The sequence below is a fragment of the Lithobates pipiens genome, unplaced genomic scaffold (assembly GCF_037356315.1).
Source record: "Lithobates pipiens isolate NorthernLeopardFrog02 unplaced genomic scaffold, aLitPip1_a1.2 Scaffold_18, whole genome shotgun sequence".
Lineage (NCBI taxonomy): Eukaryota > Metazoa > Chordata > Amphibia > Anura > Ranidae > Lithobates > Lithobates pipiens.
This window is the reverse complement of record NW_027507758.1, coordinates 438329683-438348488: the sequence shown is the minus strand read 5'-3', so window position 1 is coordinate 438348488 and position 18806 is coordinate 438329683. Positions and strand designations below refer to the sequence as shown.

Here is an 18806-nt window from a genome sequence, read left to right as displayed (position 1 = left end):
TTTTATTTCCAAAGCTAGACCAGTGGCACTGAGTGCAGGAAATAATAAAAGGATAAAATATTAACTTCTTACCAAATACAGAATATGAGCTACCTGTTGTAGAGTGATTTATTTTATAGTGACGGTGAGATTGTGAACAATTTCTGCGGCAAATTCCAAATTTGTCCAACATTTATACAAATCTATAGGCTCATCTTAACTTTCTAAAGTGACCTCAGGTCCCTGAAGCAACACTCTGCAAATCTCCCTTTTGGCCAGTGAAGTCATCCATTATGTTTTTGAAGAACAGGTGACATGGGGGAGTGTCTGTAACTGATATTTTCGCTCCTCTCAGACCACCCTCACTTGACTGTTGGCATATATATATATATATATATATATATATATATATATATATATATATATATATATATTGAGATTGTTGACTTTAATGTTGAAAAGAGTCTGTTGGACCATAGTGTGGACTGGTAATGGCAGCACTTGTGGACTCTGGCAGATATTTAGGGACAGTCCTGCCAGAATGGAATGTATAGTATCTTTGCAAATCACACTCCACCAGTCCCACCGTATTGGGCCAGTTACTCTGTTGGATCTCAGATATTAAGCTGATGTCATAATTGTATAGGTTGGGTTTTCTCTGTACCTCACTGTCACCATAGTCCATTATGTCCCAATACATTGAATCTAAATAATTAACAGAATGGTAATATTATAGTTGGATTTCTACAGATATGAAATCACACACAGTATGAAAATGTCAACCAAGTAGCCCTGGAAAGATATATTCAGCCTTTCTCAACCTTTTCACCCCAGAGGAACCCTTAAAATAGTTTTCAGGTGTCTGAAACCCCCTGCTATGATTAGTTCATCAGGAATCATAAAGAAAGTGGCTCTTACATTGGTGATCAGTTGAAGGAATGCCTCTCTACAGTAGTGGTTTGAATGCCACCCTTACAGTCAACTGAACAGATCATTGATGGCATACTACTGGTTATGACAAAAGTCAATAGAACTAAAACTATGAAGATCAGATGGAAAGTCAATTAGCCAAAGCTCAAGCAACCTGCTGCGGAACCCTGTTTCCTAGTTCCTTGGAACCCTGGTTGATCATTTCTGCTATATTTTGTCAATCATTACATCAACAAATAGAAATTTTAGATAATGGACATGCAAATATGATAAATCAACTCTACTATTCAAATATTAAACACATTTTTCTTATTATGGTGATTATATCCTTTTTATTCTATTTTCGCTTTCATCAGCTTAGAGTGTGCAGCTTAATAAGAGATGACCGCAAACTAGTTACCACGGTCACAGAGCTGTACATAACCCCAAGACAGAAGAATTTCCCGATATTAGATAAAACCTTATGCCTTAATCTTAATATATCAGCAAAACAGAATAATCAGGTCGTCTATATGCACAATCATAAAAAATGAGTAATTAAAACTTTTATAGGCCATCTTTTATAGGGCTGTTCAGTGTTACGGTAACTGACCCTGAAATCTCATTATTCCCACAGTGATAGTGTGTTGCCACTGTTCAAGAGATATCTTTAACACTGAACTGGTTAAACCCTAAACATATCTATGTGGAGAATAAACATCTACAAGATGAGTTGATGTTTTCATTTTCACACCCTTGCCTTGCGTTCCCTTTTTTTATTCAAACAAGGAGAAGCAGTGTAGAGAAGGCAGCTTTGTTTTTGACGCCCACACAGACTGTCCTTGTTACAAGCTTTACAGTTCAGCTGAACATTGCATTATTGTGTGCAAAAAAAAAAAAAAAGTATAAATACAGTTGGTTTCTCTTTTCAGTAGCATGATACATATGGCATCCCATTATCGAATTATAAAAATAGTGTTAGATAAAATGATTTGAGAAGTTGCAACTTCTCCACAGAGATAAATAGGCCTGTAGCAGATTGCTCACAGTGTGGCGAGAGATCTTGGAATTTAGCCAAAATTTCCCACAGAAAATAATGTAATGTTTTCAAATAAAATTAACTCGAATGATTGAGTTTTCTTGTCAGTTATAGGTGCAGCTGCAATGTTTGAAGACTATATTCACTGTTGTTTCTAAAACATTAGAGAACATTAAATCACAGGCCTTGCATCAAGGCTCCAAAAATGACAGGAAGGTTGCAGCTTCGAAAAAACCTTCTGTCACGATGCAACCAAGCCTGGACTGGCATTAGGGCTCCTCTGAAAGTCACCAGAATGGCCATTGTGGGTTTGAAAGTGTCTTTGGATCTGTGAGCACCTGTGGGCTGCGACCCTCAAAAGGCTTTTTTTTTTTTTTAGTGCACTCTATTTGATACTCAGTACTACACATGACATCTTAAGTGGTGCCTGTCTATATACATTAGCAATCTGCACAAGAATGACATCATTTCTAATGCCAGAACTGCATCTTATGCTCATCTAAGCATAAAGCCTATAGAGGTGTGGTATCACCAAAATATGGGTTAGTTGGGAGGTTAAAGAATACTTCCGTCTCCCCAAAACACATTAAGTCAGCAGCTACAAATACTGTAGCTGCTGTCTTTAATATAAGGACGCTTACATGTCTAAAGATCCAGCATTGTTCTCACCCTAGCTGATTCTTCAGTCGGGATCTTGTCGAAGGGAAACTGGCAGTGAAGCTTTGCGGCTTCACCACTACTTTTGCACTGTTTATGTGCCACACTGTGCTTTGTGAATGATCCCGCAGTCTTCTGGGACCTGTTATGTGTCCCAGAAGGCTGCAAGGGAAGGAAAGGGAGCCGAACCTCCATTTGGATAGCTGCAGCATTCTGACTTGAAGTGGGAGTGGGTACCTGTCAAAACCCTCAAAAAAGTGCCAAATTTGGCAGAGGAGAGGGGAGGATGTAAATAAGCTTTGGGTGAATTTACGCTTTAAGAACAGGACTGAATATATTTAAAATATGTATTTTAAAGTAATTAATCAGGATCATCATTAAAGGTCAGGTCAAGGTTAAAATTACATTAAACTCTGAATAAATAAAAAAAAATGATGTTTAAATATGTAATCTTAACCCAAAAAAGAACCTTATGCAGCATACACACGACCGGACTTTTCGATGGACTAGGTCCGACGGAACGAATCCGCTGGACAATTTGATCATGTGTGGGCTTCATTGGACCTTTGCTGTCTAAAAAATCAGATGGACTTTAAATTTAAAACATGTTTCAAATCTTTCCGACGGACTAGAGTCTGGTCAAAAAATCCATTTGTCTGTATGCTAGTCCAACGGATGAAAACCGGCGCTAGGGCAGCTACTGGCCTTGAACTTCCTTATTCTAGTCCGGTCGTACATCATCATGTTCAAATCCATCGGACTTTGGTGTGCATGTGTGTGGCCAAGTCTGTTCATTCAGAAAGTCCGTCGGAACTCCGTCGTAAGTCCGTTGGGAAGACCGTCAGACTTAGGCCGCGTACACACGGGCGGACTGTTCGCCCAACTTAGTTCGTCAGACAATCCGACAGACAGTCCGTTCAAAATTTGCATGAACGGACTTGACCACACATGATGAGCAGACAGTCCGCTGAAAGCGTGCGCGATGACATGAACGGCACGTACGACGGGACGAGAAATTCGACGTCCAATACACTGCAATGCAACCTTCGCCATGTAAATCCTTTCTGAGCATGCGCCAAACTTAGTCTGTCGAACTAGCCTACACACGAGCGGACTGTCCGCTGAAACCAAGTTTGGACAGACTGTCTTACGGAAATTCCGTAAGACTTTGTTCGTCAGACTGTCCACTGAAACAGTCCGCTGAAGCCCACACACAAGCGGATTGTCCGCTGAAACACTGTTCAGCAGACTAAGTTGGGCGAACAGTCCGCCCATGTGTACGCGGCCTTAGTCTGCCGGAAAGTCCGGTCGTGTACACGGCATTATATTGCCCTCCAGCCTCCTCCGCAACTCCAAACTCTTTTTTTATCAGATTTCCTGTTAGAGGGTGGCTATGTTACTCGTGGTCCCACTTTATATAGAAACATAGCCACCCTCTCTTGCTCACTTTAGAGATGGACTGGGGACTAAGGACTGCATGGATAATGTAGTGTGCATAGAGCAGCTAAAGTAAACTGCTTGTTTCAAACAAATGGAAATGAAGATGAAAAGGAGAGGTTCAGGAGCTCACAGACAACTTTACAAAGAGGCAGAAAAACACAGTGAGAAATTATTTCACGAAAATTACATTACAGGGCCATTAAGTAGTAAATGTGTATGGATTATATTTGGAAAATAAGGATATTTTAGTTTCAAATGTACATTTTAGAGTAGTGAATGCTAGATGGCTCCCCTACTCCCCCCCCCCCCCTCTCCATGATGAAGAAGTGAAGAAGGACTTAGTTTGCAGATAGATGCTGGCCCTTGGATATTGTTGTTTGCTGTGCTAAATACTGTTATTAGCAGTAGCTGTAGAACCCTTGGGTGATGTGCACAGAGATAGTGAAGTTTGGATACAGGACACACAGAGGTTTGTCAGTGCTTACTACTAGGACTGAGAGTTAGGCTTGGCTACACAATTCAATAACCTGCATAGTCTGTCCCTGGGATCCAGGTGAAAATTGGCTTGCTGAGAATTATACCATAGATCTTCGAGTTAATATTCAAACTTTTACTTAAGGTGATCACATCACAGCAGCATAGCTCCCAACTGTCCCTGATTTCAAGGGACTGTCTCTGATTTGGAGCAATGTCCTTCTATCCCTCTTTCCCCCTCATTTGTGTCTCATTTTCATCTTATCCATATAGCTGAATATAAAATGCACTTCTTATCTTTCAAAAAGTGTTTCCCAGTTCTAAACTTTTAATTCAAATTCTAAATAACTGCTTGTAAATGTTAAAAGCCAATATGAAGGAATAGTAGTGGTAAAAAAAAAAAACCCTTATGGATTTGAGTAACTTTTTTTGGTTAATTCACCTTTAAGGGGGTGTGGCAGGGGGCATGTCCTATGCGGCAGGGGGCATGTCCTATGCCTACATATGTTTGCTAGTAGGTGTCCCTCATTCCCATCTCAAAATGTTGGGAGGTATGCAGCAGTAAAGTGCAATGTTTGGGGGCCACGAAGGACCCCTTTGTTAGGCACATGCTGTGTGACCCCAAAACATTGCACTTTATTGCTGTGGTGTGATCATTTTACATACATATTTGAACATTAACTTGAAGATTCATGTCGGAACTTATGAGTAACACTGTGGGGTTTATTTACTAAAGCTGGAGAGTGCAAAATCAGGCTCACTTCTGTATAGAAACCAGCTCAGCTTTTAACCTTAGCTTGTTCAATTAAGCTTTGGCAATGAAACCTGGAAGCTGATTGGTTTCTATGTAGACTTGACTCTTGAGCCTTATTTTGCACTCTCCAGCTTTAGTAAATAAACCCCTTAGTCTCCAGGAGGTAGTTGTTGCAGCACCCGTCTCCCTTTGGCCTACTCCAGGAATGTGTGTGATGGGAATATTGCTTGTTGTAAGAAATAATGACTGCTTGAGGAGGGTGTGACTCGCTTCCTTCTGCTGGAGAATTTTGGCACTGAATCTGTAAATGACTTGACCTTGCTTATTAACAAAGATCAGAAAATAAAATGTAAAGTATCCTTTTTGAAAGCTGGAATTGCTTACTGCACATAAAGTTTGGCTGAATTATATGATATATTTGGAATTTTCCATTAAAGAGGAACTGCAGTCTGCTCACATAATTTGTAATAAAAACATCTTTGCCATTTTGAAGCTTCCCTCCAACCACTTTGCATATTATTTTATATATACTGTGATTCTGTACTTTCCAAATATGCTGCAGAAATCTCCCTCCACTAAATCTGGCTATAACCATCTTAACTGTGAGCAGCTGAAGCTGCTGCCTGTTCACTTCCTGGATTTACACTGACACACAGAGGCACACCTCCAGCTCCGCAGCTCTCATTGGCCCTCTTATGACTCATCCTTCCTCCCTTCCTGGCAAACTCTCACAAGAGTGAGAGAGAGCTTTACATGATGTCATAAAATGTTGTACTATCCAAAGTTAAAACAACAAGGGCAGAGGTTTTAATAGATGGAAAGATAAAAAAAAATGACTGAAGGTCCGCTTTAAGAACACTGGGATAAAGCGTCAATGACAGACAATTTTTTTAATTTTGAAGTTTAGGTGGGCTGGGGCAATGATATAAGGTATTGATTTGATGGGACTGGGAAGTATGCAGTTAGACATTTTGCAGAATAAAGTGCTCAACATGCATTCAAAAGTGGAAATATAGTCCACACTTGGTTGTTGTTAGTAGCATTGCAAAAAAAAGTAGCAGCTCAGTTATAACGGGGAGTGGATATTTCTATCTGCTCTCTGTTATACTATGCTTTTCTACACACATCATGGGCTTCCCATTCATCGCAATCAAGCCTGTAGCCACTGAAGCCCTCTCTGCTTAATAGAACAGAGAGAGCTTGGTGATTGGAGGAAAGCCGTTAATGTAGCTTTGATAGGTCATATGAGTGGGCTCACCTCCAGCACATTTGTATAGCACACTGCTGTCATACTGCTGCTTTTTAAATAAGCCCTACTACTAGTTCTTTCCTTCCTATTCCTAAACACTCACCTAATGGAGTAATCGATCCAGCACTGTCCTCAGCTACAGAGGAGCTCTCCCCTCCTTCTCGTCTCATAGGTGACACTGGCAGCAGCGGGAGCTTTAGGCTTCTGCTGCTGTCAGTCAAATCATGTTAGGAGAGAGTGGGGAGTGTGGGCGAGCTGCACTGTGTGTGTCTATGGATGCACACAGCCTGGCATAGGATCGCACCCACACAGGTGCTCTCTCATTACACAGTTTGATCAGGGGCACTTGAAGGAGATGAGGAGCAGACAGCGCTGATAGGGGACTCCAGAAGAGAAGGTAAGTGACCACTCTGTGCAATACCATTGCACACAGCAGGTAAGTATAACATCTTTTCTATTTTAATTCTAAAACATGTTCTTTAAGCCCCTTAAACACATCAGATTTTCTGCTGATTTTTGTCTTCAGATTTATCAACACCATATAGTGCAAGGGCCTGCCTGATTGCATACACATTGAAACTCCTAACGTTTGCTCTCATATTACCGTATTTATCTGCGTATAACACACACTTTTTTCCCCTTAAAATCAGGGGAAAATCGTGGGTGCATGTTATACACCAATCCCCCGCCGATTGTGAGCTTCTCAGCGGCTTTCGCTGCTTTTGGCCACATTCGGCCATTCTCGGCCGCTTTCAGCCATTCTTGGCCACTTTCGGCCATTCTCGGAGGCTTTTGGAAAGCCAAAATCCGCCAAGAACAGGTGAGTGTGGCCGAAAGCCGTTGTTCTCGGCCCGAGTGCGGCCCTAGAACGTCCGAAAGCCATTTCCAAGGCTGCAATGCAAGTCTGCAAGAAAACTGACAAGGCTGCAATGCAAGGCTGCAAATGACACTGACAATGCTGCAAATGACATTGACAAGGCTGCAAAAGACACTTGCAAGGCTGCAAAGGACACTGACAAGGCTGCAAATGACACTGGCAAGGCTGCAAATAACACTGACAAGGCTGCATTTAAATGTAAGTCTTTTTCCTTAAACATCCCTCCTAAAAGTTTTTTTCCTTAAAATTCCCTCCTAAACTTGGGGTGTGTGTTATACGCCAATAAATACGGTACATGGTTTTGGTAAAGCCGAAGGAAAAAATCAGAAGAAAATCTGATAGTGTGTATGGGGCTTAACAATCACTTTAAATTCTATGGTGTTAACCTATACTAGTACCCAAATGATGCAAATCAGGCAATGCAAAATTTATTAATAAAAAAATCTAGAAAAGTGGCCAAGCCCCCCAGCTGGATTTTTCTTTAAAAAACATAATTTTTTTTTTCCTCTAAAAAGATGCAAACATAAACGAACGTCTAAAAATCAACAGATATTCAGAAGCTGGAAAGATAGGCACAGGACAGGCACTATGGGGTCTAGAGGATTTATTAAGACCATTACTTACACATTTGAAGAATCTGCTAGCCCTTTATGAATCTGCTTTTTTTTTTTTTTTTTTTTAATAAACTGTCATTATTGAAAGGATGAAGTAGCTTATTATTTATTGTGCGCAGAACAGACCAGTCTGGTATGAAATTGCTTGCCAAAGTGTCTACTGTGATGTATCCGATTTGCAGAGCCTAAAATTTCTGCTAAAGTGACTGCAGTTTGGGAGGAGACACATTTTAAAAATGTGTCTAGTCATCTAGTACGTCTGGTGCATTAAATGATCCTATGCTGCAACAGCACTGTACCGTATGTGTGTGTGTGTGTGTGTCTGTGTGTGTGTGCAAATCGACATTCCCAATTAGTAGCATGAAAGTAATACAAAGGAAACTTAGGAAAACTCCACAGGAAGTCGCTGGCAGATTGATGCAGGCTGACAAGAAAAAAATAACTTAAGGGAAAAACTGAGAGAATAGAATAACAGGAAGATTAGTCATTTCTGTATGAAAAAGAAACAAAGAAAGGAGTGTGTGAAGGCAAGCTGCAACAATGAAATGGAACAAAATGTTTGACAGATCTTCAGCACAGCAAAACTGTAATATGCACATGCCAACCTTTACAGATGTAAGGGAGAAACATTGCTTGTTAAAGTGGACCTATCATTTTTACCCACTGGCACATTAATTATATCGCTGAACAAATATCTGATTTGTGCTGGCTCTGTATTACAGCATTTTCTCTCCTTCTATATTTATTGTCAATAGTTACAAAGCTATGAAGGTATATATTCAATAGACTCCCAATAACCTTTTACTGGCTCCGTGCATACTCACTTCCCCCTGCTTTTAAAAGCCTTGTTAAAGCAAACTTTCTCAGCACACGCTAGAGACTCCTGATTGGCCTCTGGTGGTCACATGCTGGTTAGTGACATACAGTAGTTCATGCCAATAGTATGCATTCCTTGGCATCAATGCAGAAGAAAATTTAACAAAAGACACGACTGTCCTTTCCATAAAAGTTTGTATTCATTTATATATATTCAGTTATATAAATGATCTTTTACCTGATATACAGCACAGCCTTCTAAAAATACAGTTAGGTCCATAAATACTGTGACATTGACACAATTCTAATCTTTTTGGTTCTATACACCACCACAATGGATTTGAAATGAAAAGAACAAGATGTTCTTTAACTGCAGACTTTCAGCTTTGTCTGTGTCCCAATATTCATGGACCTGACTGTATAATCATTCAGTTGTATGTGTAATGTAAAGCAACATTGATCAATGACAATAGAGCTACGTGACTATCTCCCTGCTCCAACATAACCAAAAATTGGTTATAAAGGTAAAACGAGTTGTATTGCCAACTCACAATGAGTTGTCAGCCATAGCTAGAAGCAGCTACTGTATTCTTTTTTGAAGCCTGCAAAATTAAATGAAAAGAAAAGTAATTTTAAAGCTTACTTTTTTTCTGAAAATAACAAACATGTTATACTTACCTGCTCTGTGCTATAAGATTGCACAGAGCAGCCTCAAACCTCATTTTCTGGGGTCCCCCTGTCAGCCATCTAGGCTCCTCCTATTCTCAGTATGCCACCATAGAAAGCCGCTTCACTATTGAGCTGGGCTGTGTGCATCAATACGCACACACACTGCAGCTTGGCCCCACCCCCACTCTCTCTTCTTAGGATTTGACTGACAACAGCAGGAGCCAGAGCCCTGTGAGGAGAGGAAGACAGAGCAGTGATGCTACACTCAGACACAGTGCTGGATCAAGATTGGACTGGTAAGTATTTATGGAGGTGAGGGGGCAATACAAATACCCGGACGTTTTTTACCTTGATGCAGGGAATGCATTAAAGGGGTTGTAAAGGCAGAAGGTTTTTTATCTTAAAGCGGGAGTCCACCACAAATACTGCAGCTGCTGACTTTTAAAATAGTGACACTTACCTGTCCAGCGCGCCCGCGATGTCGGCACCCAAAGCCGATCTCTAGGTCGACTGTCGGGTCCTGCCGCCGCCATCTTGGGTATGGGAATCAGGAAATGGAGCCTTTCGGCTTCATTTCCCGGTTCCCTACATGCGCGAATCGCGCTGCGCAATAAGGACGCTCCCCGCTGCCTCTGGGATCTGTGTGTTTCCCAGCAGGCAGCGGGGCACTTGCGGGAAGGGGCGGGCACTTGCGGAAAGGGGCGTAAGTTACGCCCCTTTCCGCAGAGAGCTATCCCGGAAGTGGGTGCAGTTGGTAACTGCACCCCCCTCCCCCCTGAAAGGTGCCGATTGTGGCACCGGAGGGGGGGAGGGTTCCGATGAGCGGAAGGTCCACTTTAGGGTGGACCTCCGCTTTAATACATTCTATGCATTAAGATAAAAAAAAGCCTTCTGTGTGCAGCAGCCCCCCTAATACTTAAGTGAGGTCCCTCTCTGTCAAGCGATGTCCATGAGTGTCTCAGCCGTCTGAGATTCTGCTTCCTGATTGGGTAAGACACAGCAGCAGCACCATTGCCACCTGCTGTTGTCAATCAAAGTCAGATAGCCGAATAGGAGAGAGAGGGGGCAGGGCTGGGTCTGGGCTCTGTGTCTAAATGGACACAGAGAGCTATGACTCAGCTCCGATGCCCCCATAGCAAGCTGCTTGATGTGGGGGCACTTGAACAGGAGGGAGGGGACAGGAGCACCGAAGAGTGACTTGAGAAGAGGAGGATCTGGGCTGCTGTGTACAAATCCACTGCACAGAGCAGGTAAGTATAACATGTTTGTTATTTTTATAGGAAAAAATACTTTACAATCACTTTAATTAAACAAAATTGCGGTATATTCAAGCGTACCAGTCCTTATATGTAGTGGCTGCATTCGAAAACTAGTGCAGCCACTACAGTACATCTTAGAATTTGTAAACTGCAAGAAAATACATGTTTGTAATAAATCCACAGTATCCATACTTTCTGAAATGTTGTCATGGAGTTATTAGAAGCAGTAAATGTTTTTCATGATACATTGTCCAAGACACCTTGACTTTAGGTTGGGAAAATGTAATTGTAGGAGGCTTTTATTACTTTTTTGGGTACTGTCAAAATGATAATTTAAAGACAGAACTGGGTTTTATAGCAACCTTGACATTTATTTTCAACAAAATTCTTATACTGAATGCCAAACCCATGGAATCTCACTAGATAAAGTTTACAAACACTATCCATTAATCGAAAAGCATGCGAGGAATATACAATACATACACTGGCTGAACACAGTCTGAAGGAATCAAATACCAACGTATTAGCATTAATAAAGCACAAGAGTATTGCAACTCTTGTAGGTTTATAGTCTTGGAATTGAAAGAATAGAGTAATCCTCTATTTGATCATTTTTAATATACACAGCAGGAATTGTTTAACTGGAAGACACTAGTAAAGAAAATTTTACAAGTATAGACCTGGAGCACGAGGGTCCTCGCCACATACATGTTCAAATTTGGTAAATGATAGAAAACTATTTTTAACCATAAGGAATGTAATGAGGAAAGCCTTTATTTGGAGATAGCGGAGCATTTCTGGAGATATCAGTTTGTGTTGCTCCCTCTAGTATTGAAATAGTCTAATGCTATTTAGCACTAGTAAATTAGGTCATAAATTTAAACAAGATTCCCTTGTAACTATTAGGGTGATCCATGCCAGCTGTGAAATTGGGTTACCTAAATATAGGACAGGAGAAGCAGTTATGATGATAGCAATCCCCTCTAATACTTAACACTATCCCATACTTAAAAAGAAAGGTTGTTTTCGAGCTTAGAAATGTTTTCATGTATTCTTGAGTGAGTCATAGCGAATGACTGGACAAAACAGCCGTATACAGTATCTCTAATGGCAAATTCACCCATAGCTCCTATGTATGTAGTATGCCCTAATGCTATATAGGCAGCTTGGGCAGTCTAATAGCATTTTGTGATCTGTGGAACACTTCAGCCCTTACTTGATTTTAAGTGGTTGAATACCGATTTAGTTATTTTACATTTAGTATTACCCTTATTAAAACCATGAACTTGGGATTTTTATATTGACAGCATATGTACTGTGTTATGTTCTGGGAGAACCAAGAAATAGTATAGAAACTTAGGGGGCAACAACATTTTTATAGCTGCAGTTCTTCCATGCCGAGATTAACAATATCTATTGCATATTTAAAAAAAATCTTGTAATGGTTAAAATAAGGTTAGTAAGATGCAACAAACAGAGTCCCATAGGAGGGTCTCAAATAGGCGTCCACATTAAGTATTTTATATGCCAGTAAAACGCAAAAAGGAGCTTGTTCAATAGACTTAAAGTGGATCTGAACTCATGAAGTACAAACATGTTATGTTATAGGGAAAATTTAGAAATGTTAAGCAGTGCCCTACAAAAATCTACTTTTCATGTGAAATGCCTCCTGAGAAATCGCAGTGCACTTTCTGCTATGTGAATGAGTACTACCGTGCCACTCATTGTTCATACTGAAGGCTCTGACATGAAGAAGCAAAAAGGCCTAACTCTGCCAAGATATTCACCTTCACACAGAGACAAAGAAGAGAATAAGCCACTGTAAGTCTGCTGCAGGTGGACAACAGGTAATACTAAATGGTAATATAATGAATGGTCTTGCATTTTTGCCACAACTTTCAGGATCCCTTCTGTCCAGTGCCACCATGGGAGGCCGCTTCCCATGGAGGCACTCATGCATGCTCGCTCCCAAGTCCCGCTGCTGTGTCCATTGACACAGACAGCGGGACTTGGCCTCGCCCTCCGCTCCCTTGTCACTGGCTTTGATTGACAGCACTGGGAGCCAATGGCTCCTGGTGCTTCAGCAAAGCCAGCGAGACCCGGTAGTGAGTTAGAAAAGATCTGCAGATGTGCACGGCACTGGATTGAATGAGGGCTCAGGTAAGTAAAAGATTTTACAATCACATTAAGTAAGTATAAATAGCATGGAATGTCAGCACTAATGCCCCTGGATACTGAAAAATTGGGGGATATTCATCATATTTTAAAGGACTTTGTATACAGGGATGAAACCCAACTACTAATATTGGGGGCAATGTAACATTCTTTCAGACAATCCCAAGCAATCATAACCAACTCTTTCCTGATATCCCAAAAAATGACTCCAAATGTATGTTATATTCAAATCTCAGTCAAGAAAATAATCATCCAATGGTATCAATGACTTAATACCTGAGATAATTCCTACCCAATCTTTTGCTTTTGATATCTAAATGTATAAATAAATTGGTTGAGAACATTACATGATGTGATTTTGGCCTGGTTGTCACTGTCACTTCCAGGTAAAAACTCATCACTTAAACTGTTACAGATAGCACCATGTAGGGTCCCAGCAGGTCAGAAAACATATTTTAACCACTTGTCGACTGGCTCATGATTATATATGTCGGCAAAATTGCACGGGTGCACAAAACAACGTACCCGTACACTGCGTGCCGTGGGAGCTTGCCCACGGGTCCTGTGGACTTGGTGTCTGCTGGTTGCCCATGATCATGACACAGAGAGGCAGAATAGGGAGATGACTATGTAAACAAAGCATATCTCTGTTCTGCCTAGCAACATGACAGGGATCTACTGCTCCCTGTCATCGGGAGCAGTGATCGCTGTCATGTTCTATTGAGCCCACCCCCCCTACAGTTAGAATACGCCCAGGGAACACACTTAACTACTTGATTGCCCCCTAGTGTTTAACTCCATCCCTGCTGGGGACATTTACAATGTAATCAGTGCATTTGTATAGTGTATAAATGGCAATGGTCCCAAAATAGTGTCAAAAGTGTCCGATCTTTCCGCCGCAATGTCGCAGTCATGATAAAGAAAAAATTGCAGATCGCCACCATTACTAATAAAAAAAAATACTAATAAAAATGCCATAAATCTATCCCCTATTTTGTAGACGTAATAACTTTTGAGCAAACCAATCAATATATGCTTATTGCGATTTTTTTTACCAAAAATATGTAGAAGAATACATATCGGCCTATACTGAGGAAGAAATTTGTTTTTATATATATTTTTGGGGGATATTTATTATCTATATTATATTATCTATATTAAAATGTTCGCTCTTATTTTGTTTATAGCGCAAAAAATAAAAACTGCAGAGGTGATCAAATATCACCAAAAGAAAGCTCTATTTGTGGGGAAAAAAAAGGACGTCAATCTTGTTAGGGTACAGTGTCGCATGACCTAGTGATTGTCAGTTAAAGTGACACAGTGCCATATCGCAAAAAAGGGCTTGGTCTGGAAGGGGGTAAATCCTTCCGGAGCTGAAGTGGTTAATAATTTGTCAATAAAAGTATTAGGCCATTTGTTATCTTTAAGTGTTTTAACTTCTCATGAGTAATATGCAAATCGATATGTCCCATATGGAAAATTACTACCAAATATTCCATAAACCATAACACTTGCTCACGCAAAATGATAGTTTTCGTAGCTCTATCTTGAATTTCTAAAATTCATATTGCACATAAAAAGTATGAAAACTTTTGATCAGATGTGTGCTTATATGCTGTCATGGTAATAAATATGATTTTTTTTTCTTATTTGGTCTTAGACAATAATACAATTGATATTATTAAATGTTAGTATAGTCAAACAAATTGAAGTTATTGATATATTTCTTCCCTTATCATGACTATTTTGATGTGTGCCACTATAGATAGATACACAATTAGAAATAAATAGGCATTTACAATATTTAGTTATGGTGAGTAGATGCTATGTTATTAGTACTGAATATAATTTTGGTTCTGATAGGTAATTTAAAACAGTTTTATTATTACTTACTTCAGGAACAGCTGACCAGTTATCATTAGTCTACATCCTTGGCAAATGTTAACGCCTCGTCTGTAAACAGCATTATCTCTCAGTTTAAGTGGGATGACTTAGCAAAACTCAGATGCAACCCTGCAACTACACAGCGGAAGCAAGGCATCAATATTTTGTCACTAATACTTTAACCACTTCAGCCCCAGAAGATTTTACCCCCTTCCTGAGCAGAGCACTTTTTTTACAATTTGGCACTGCGTCGCTTTAACTGACAATCGAGCGGTTCTGCGAAACTGTACCCAAACAAAATTTTCGTCCATTTTTTCCCACAAATAGAGCTTTCTTTTGGTGGTATTCTATCACCTCTGCGGTTTTTATTTTTTCCGCTATAAACAAAAAAATAGCGACAATTTTGTAAATATATATATATATTTTTTTTTTTTTTTTTATATTTGCTATAATAAAAATCCTCAAAAATGTTTTTCAAAATTCTTCATCAATTTAGGCCAATATATTCTTCTAAATATCACAATAAGCGTATATCAATTGGTTTGCGCAAAAGTTATAGTGTCTACAAACTAGATTTAGGGCATTTGCATTATTTTTTTATTATTTATTTTTACTAGTGATGGCAGTGAGCTGCAATTTTTAGCGGTACTGTGACATTGCGATGGATAGATCGGACACTTTTGACACATTTTTAAAACCATTGACATTTATACAGTGATCAGTGCTATAAATATGCACTGATTACTGTGTAAATGTCTCTGGCAGGGAAGGGGTTAACACTAGGGGCGATCAAGGGATTAACTGTGCATTCCCTTGTGTGTTCTAACTGTGAGGGAATTGGACTGACTAGGAGAGGAGACAGATCATTGTTCCTACTTAGTAGGAACACACAATCTGACTCCTCTCCTCTGATAGGACAGGAATTTGTGTGTTTACACACACACATCCCCGTGCTGGCTCTTATGCATGTGATTGCATGTGGCTGGCGACGATCGTGACTGCTGACCACGCACATCTGATTCCCCGCCGTGCAGCGGGTGCACATGCCCACTGGGGGCTCTTAAAGGGAAACATATATATATATATATATATATATATATATATATATATATATATATATATATATATTTATTTATTTATTTATTTATTGGATTTCACCCAGGAGAGCCATTGTGCTGCAGTAGAACCGGCTAAAGATGATGATCCCTGGATTATTCCTTTTTTCACTTGACATGTACATTCACTACTTGGTACAGGTTGATGGATTTCCTCAGGATCCCCTGTAGGTATTGGGGATGATCTCTAAGGACTGTCAGATGACTGTGTGCAATAATCTGTATAATGTGTGACAAGCTCTTCATATTTATATTCTGCACCCTCAAAAATATATATATTCTATTATGCATTGTTCCAATGTCCAAAGAATTTCTAAGGTTTTTGAAAGTCAATAGAAAAATGTAAAAAAGGCACACAATGCCAGTTATTATTACGTAGACAGGCAGTCACCTGGGAGTCACCTGGGAGCTGTCAAGGACTGTCCCTCTACAGATTCTTGGTGAAAAGTCGCAAGGAGGACATAAAAGGGTTTTAAAAAATAAACATCTGTTGGTAGGAGATCATCTTTAACAATAGCTTGAGGACTGAACATCAAACTCTTTCCACTGTATATTGCCTCTCAAATGACATTACTTCACTTGTAGTTGAATGTAAATTGTTTGCTGCTGCTATTCTCTGGGGTTAATGCAAATATCTACAACAATACACTCATATCATTTATTTTCCTGTGCATTCCCTTTAGCTGTTCTATATACATTTGTTACACTGGAAAACAAGATTTTCATCTCTTGTTTTGCCTTTATGAATGTAGTTATCTTACTTAAGTAATTTAGGAAGTAGTAAACAAAACTAAAAACCTAAATCTACCGTAAATTAAAAAATGACCTTAACATACACCTAAAGCTTTCACTTTTTTATTTTTTTTATAGAGCAGGGAATGGTTATATCCCTTATCAGGTTCTTTTTCTTTTTTTTTTTTTTTAGCTATCTATGTTCTATTGGGGAGAATAACCTTCACTTCCTGTCCCATGGAAATAACAGGAAGTTAGAGAAATCTCTTTTAGACAGATGTCCTCACTGGAAGGTTTCCCTTTCATTTTTCTTCTGGTGACAACTAGAAATTTAGAATTTTCTTTCATTTGAGGATGGTCACAAGGCCAAAAAAAGGTGCATCTCCCTAGCAGTAACTCAGACAGCAGCAATAAAAGGGAAAAACAGGTTCAAAAACGTCTCTGATCTATCCAAACCTAAAAAGAAAAATTTGTACTTTATGTATATTTAAGTAAAACCTGTTCTGGAAGAAGAATGGGTGCTGCTGTTGCTAACGTCCTTCTAAAACAACAACTTAACTCTCTGTATCTGAATCCAATACCTTGTAAATCACTGACCTAGAACAAGCATTGAAATTACAGAGAGTGGTTAGACAGACAGGTAGCTAACCAAGAGCAAAACATGTGACCTGCCCATCATCCAACATACCGCTGCTGTGTTCCGACCAAGCATTATCTCCTTCTAAACCCGGTCAAAGAGTGAACACAGCATATTTCCTATTAAAACCTCTTCATGGAAAAGTAATTGATAAGGCCCAGTTACTGGGGTTTTCAAATAGTTCTTATATTTAGACATGCTTTTTATTGTCTTCTAAAGGAACTCTAAATTTCCTACTGCCTCATCAATTGAATTACTTGCAAATATTGGGCCTTATATGGACCTTTTTTTTCAGCGAGGCAAAGCAAATAATGAGTTAACACTATTTCACAGTAAACATTCCTCATGGGAAATATTCTGAGAACAAGACTTATAACATTGAACTTAATGAGATGAGATGATTGTAGCACTGAATAATATACTTGTTCCTCTATAAAATAACAAAACCATGTTATAAATACATAAAAAAAATGTCAAACATAAATAATAAATGCAATTAAAAAGTGCCAAACTGTCCCTATTTCTAAAACATTTTCACTTTATAAGTTGAGCTGCTATGAAACATTGCATAGTCCATTTTTGGGTATAAAACATCATGCCAAGAGCACATGATTATTCAGAGCCATCAAGATTCTATATTGTTAAACGTGAACTGGAGGCACAACCAATTTTATCTTTACGAGGTTATAACTCAACTTGCTAGAATACTTAAAGTATAGGTTTTTTCCATTTGCGAAAGGGTAACGGGGGGGGGTTGAACTAAAAAAACGGTGGCGCTAGGGAGGAGCTCACTGTACTAACTATACGAGTACAGCGATCTCCCCGCTGAGCTATTATGTGTTGATAAGGGGCACTGCCCCCCCCCCCCACCAGAACACACAGGTCAACACTGGCAGCCATTGGCTGCCAGCGCAGATTGAATTCTGACCTGGGTTTCCAGCATGCCCGTTTGACACACTGATGTACACACGGCAAAAAGACTGCTGTATCAGCATCTCCAAAATTTGATTGACACTTTAAACTCTTTTCTGCATCGGGAACACACATCATTGACAATTGGAGATAATCATTAACATAGACTTAACACCATTGGGTTTTTTTGTTTGTTTGTTTGTTTGTTTTTTTGGGGAGGGTTAGTGATGAAGCCAGCTGCAGTTTAATAGATTAATGTTCTAACCTTCTGGATTTTATTTCTACTAATGTATTTCTGAGTCATGTTCCCCTTTCCCCAGACTGATTTGTTAGCTATACTTTGTACATTATAGGTAGTTACTGAAGTCATTACACCAGAGAAGAGAGTACAGCTCAAAGCACACACAAGAGACACAAGAGAAATGGAACTCCCTGTTTCTCATATATGAGGCTCTTTTCTGAGTCATTATTAGACTCGATTTACAGGAAATGTTGGCAAATTATGACCACACACAGCAGTAACATGAATATAATTTTATCTGTGCCACAATCAGTCAAATATAATTTTATACACAAGGCAAAAAACAAATGCAGAGATTAGATTTGGTAAAAACA

The 18806-nt window shown here is 39.5% G+C and overlaps 1 protein-coding gene across 18 annotated transcripts in view; it reads right to left on the bottom strand.

Moving 5' to 3' along the window:
- MBNL1 (muscleblind like splicing regulator 1) overlaps positions 1-18806 on the bottom strand; it is a 271047-nt gene that overhangs the window by 133691 nt on the left and 118550 nt on the right. The window contains exon 1 of one of the 18 annotated variants that reach the window (XM_077488141.1): positions 14805-14865. The exons of the other annotated variants lie outside the window; for them this stretch is intronic. The gene's annotated coding sequence lies outside the window, so the exon portion shown is untranslated. Of the gene's footprint in view, positions 1-14804; positions 14866-18806 lie in introns of those variants that run through there. 18 annotated transcript variants of the gene reach the window in all.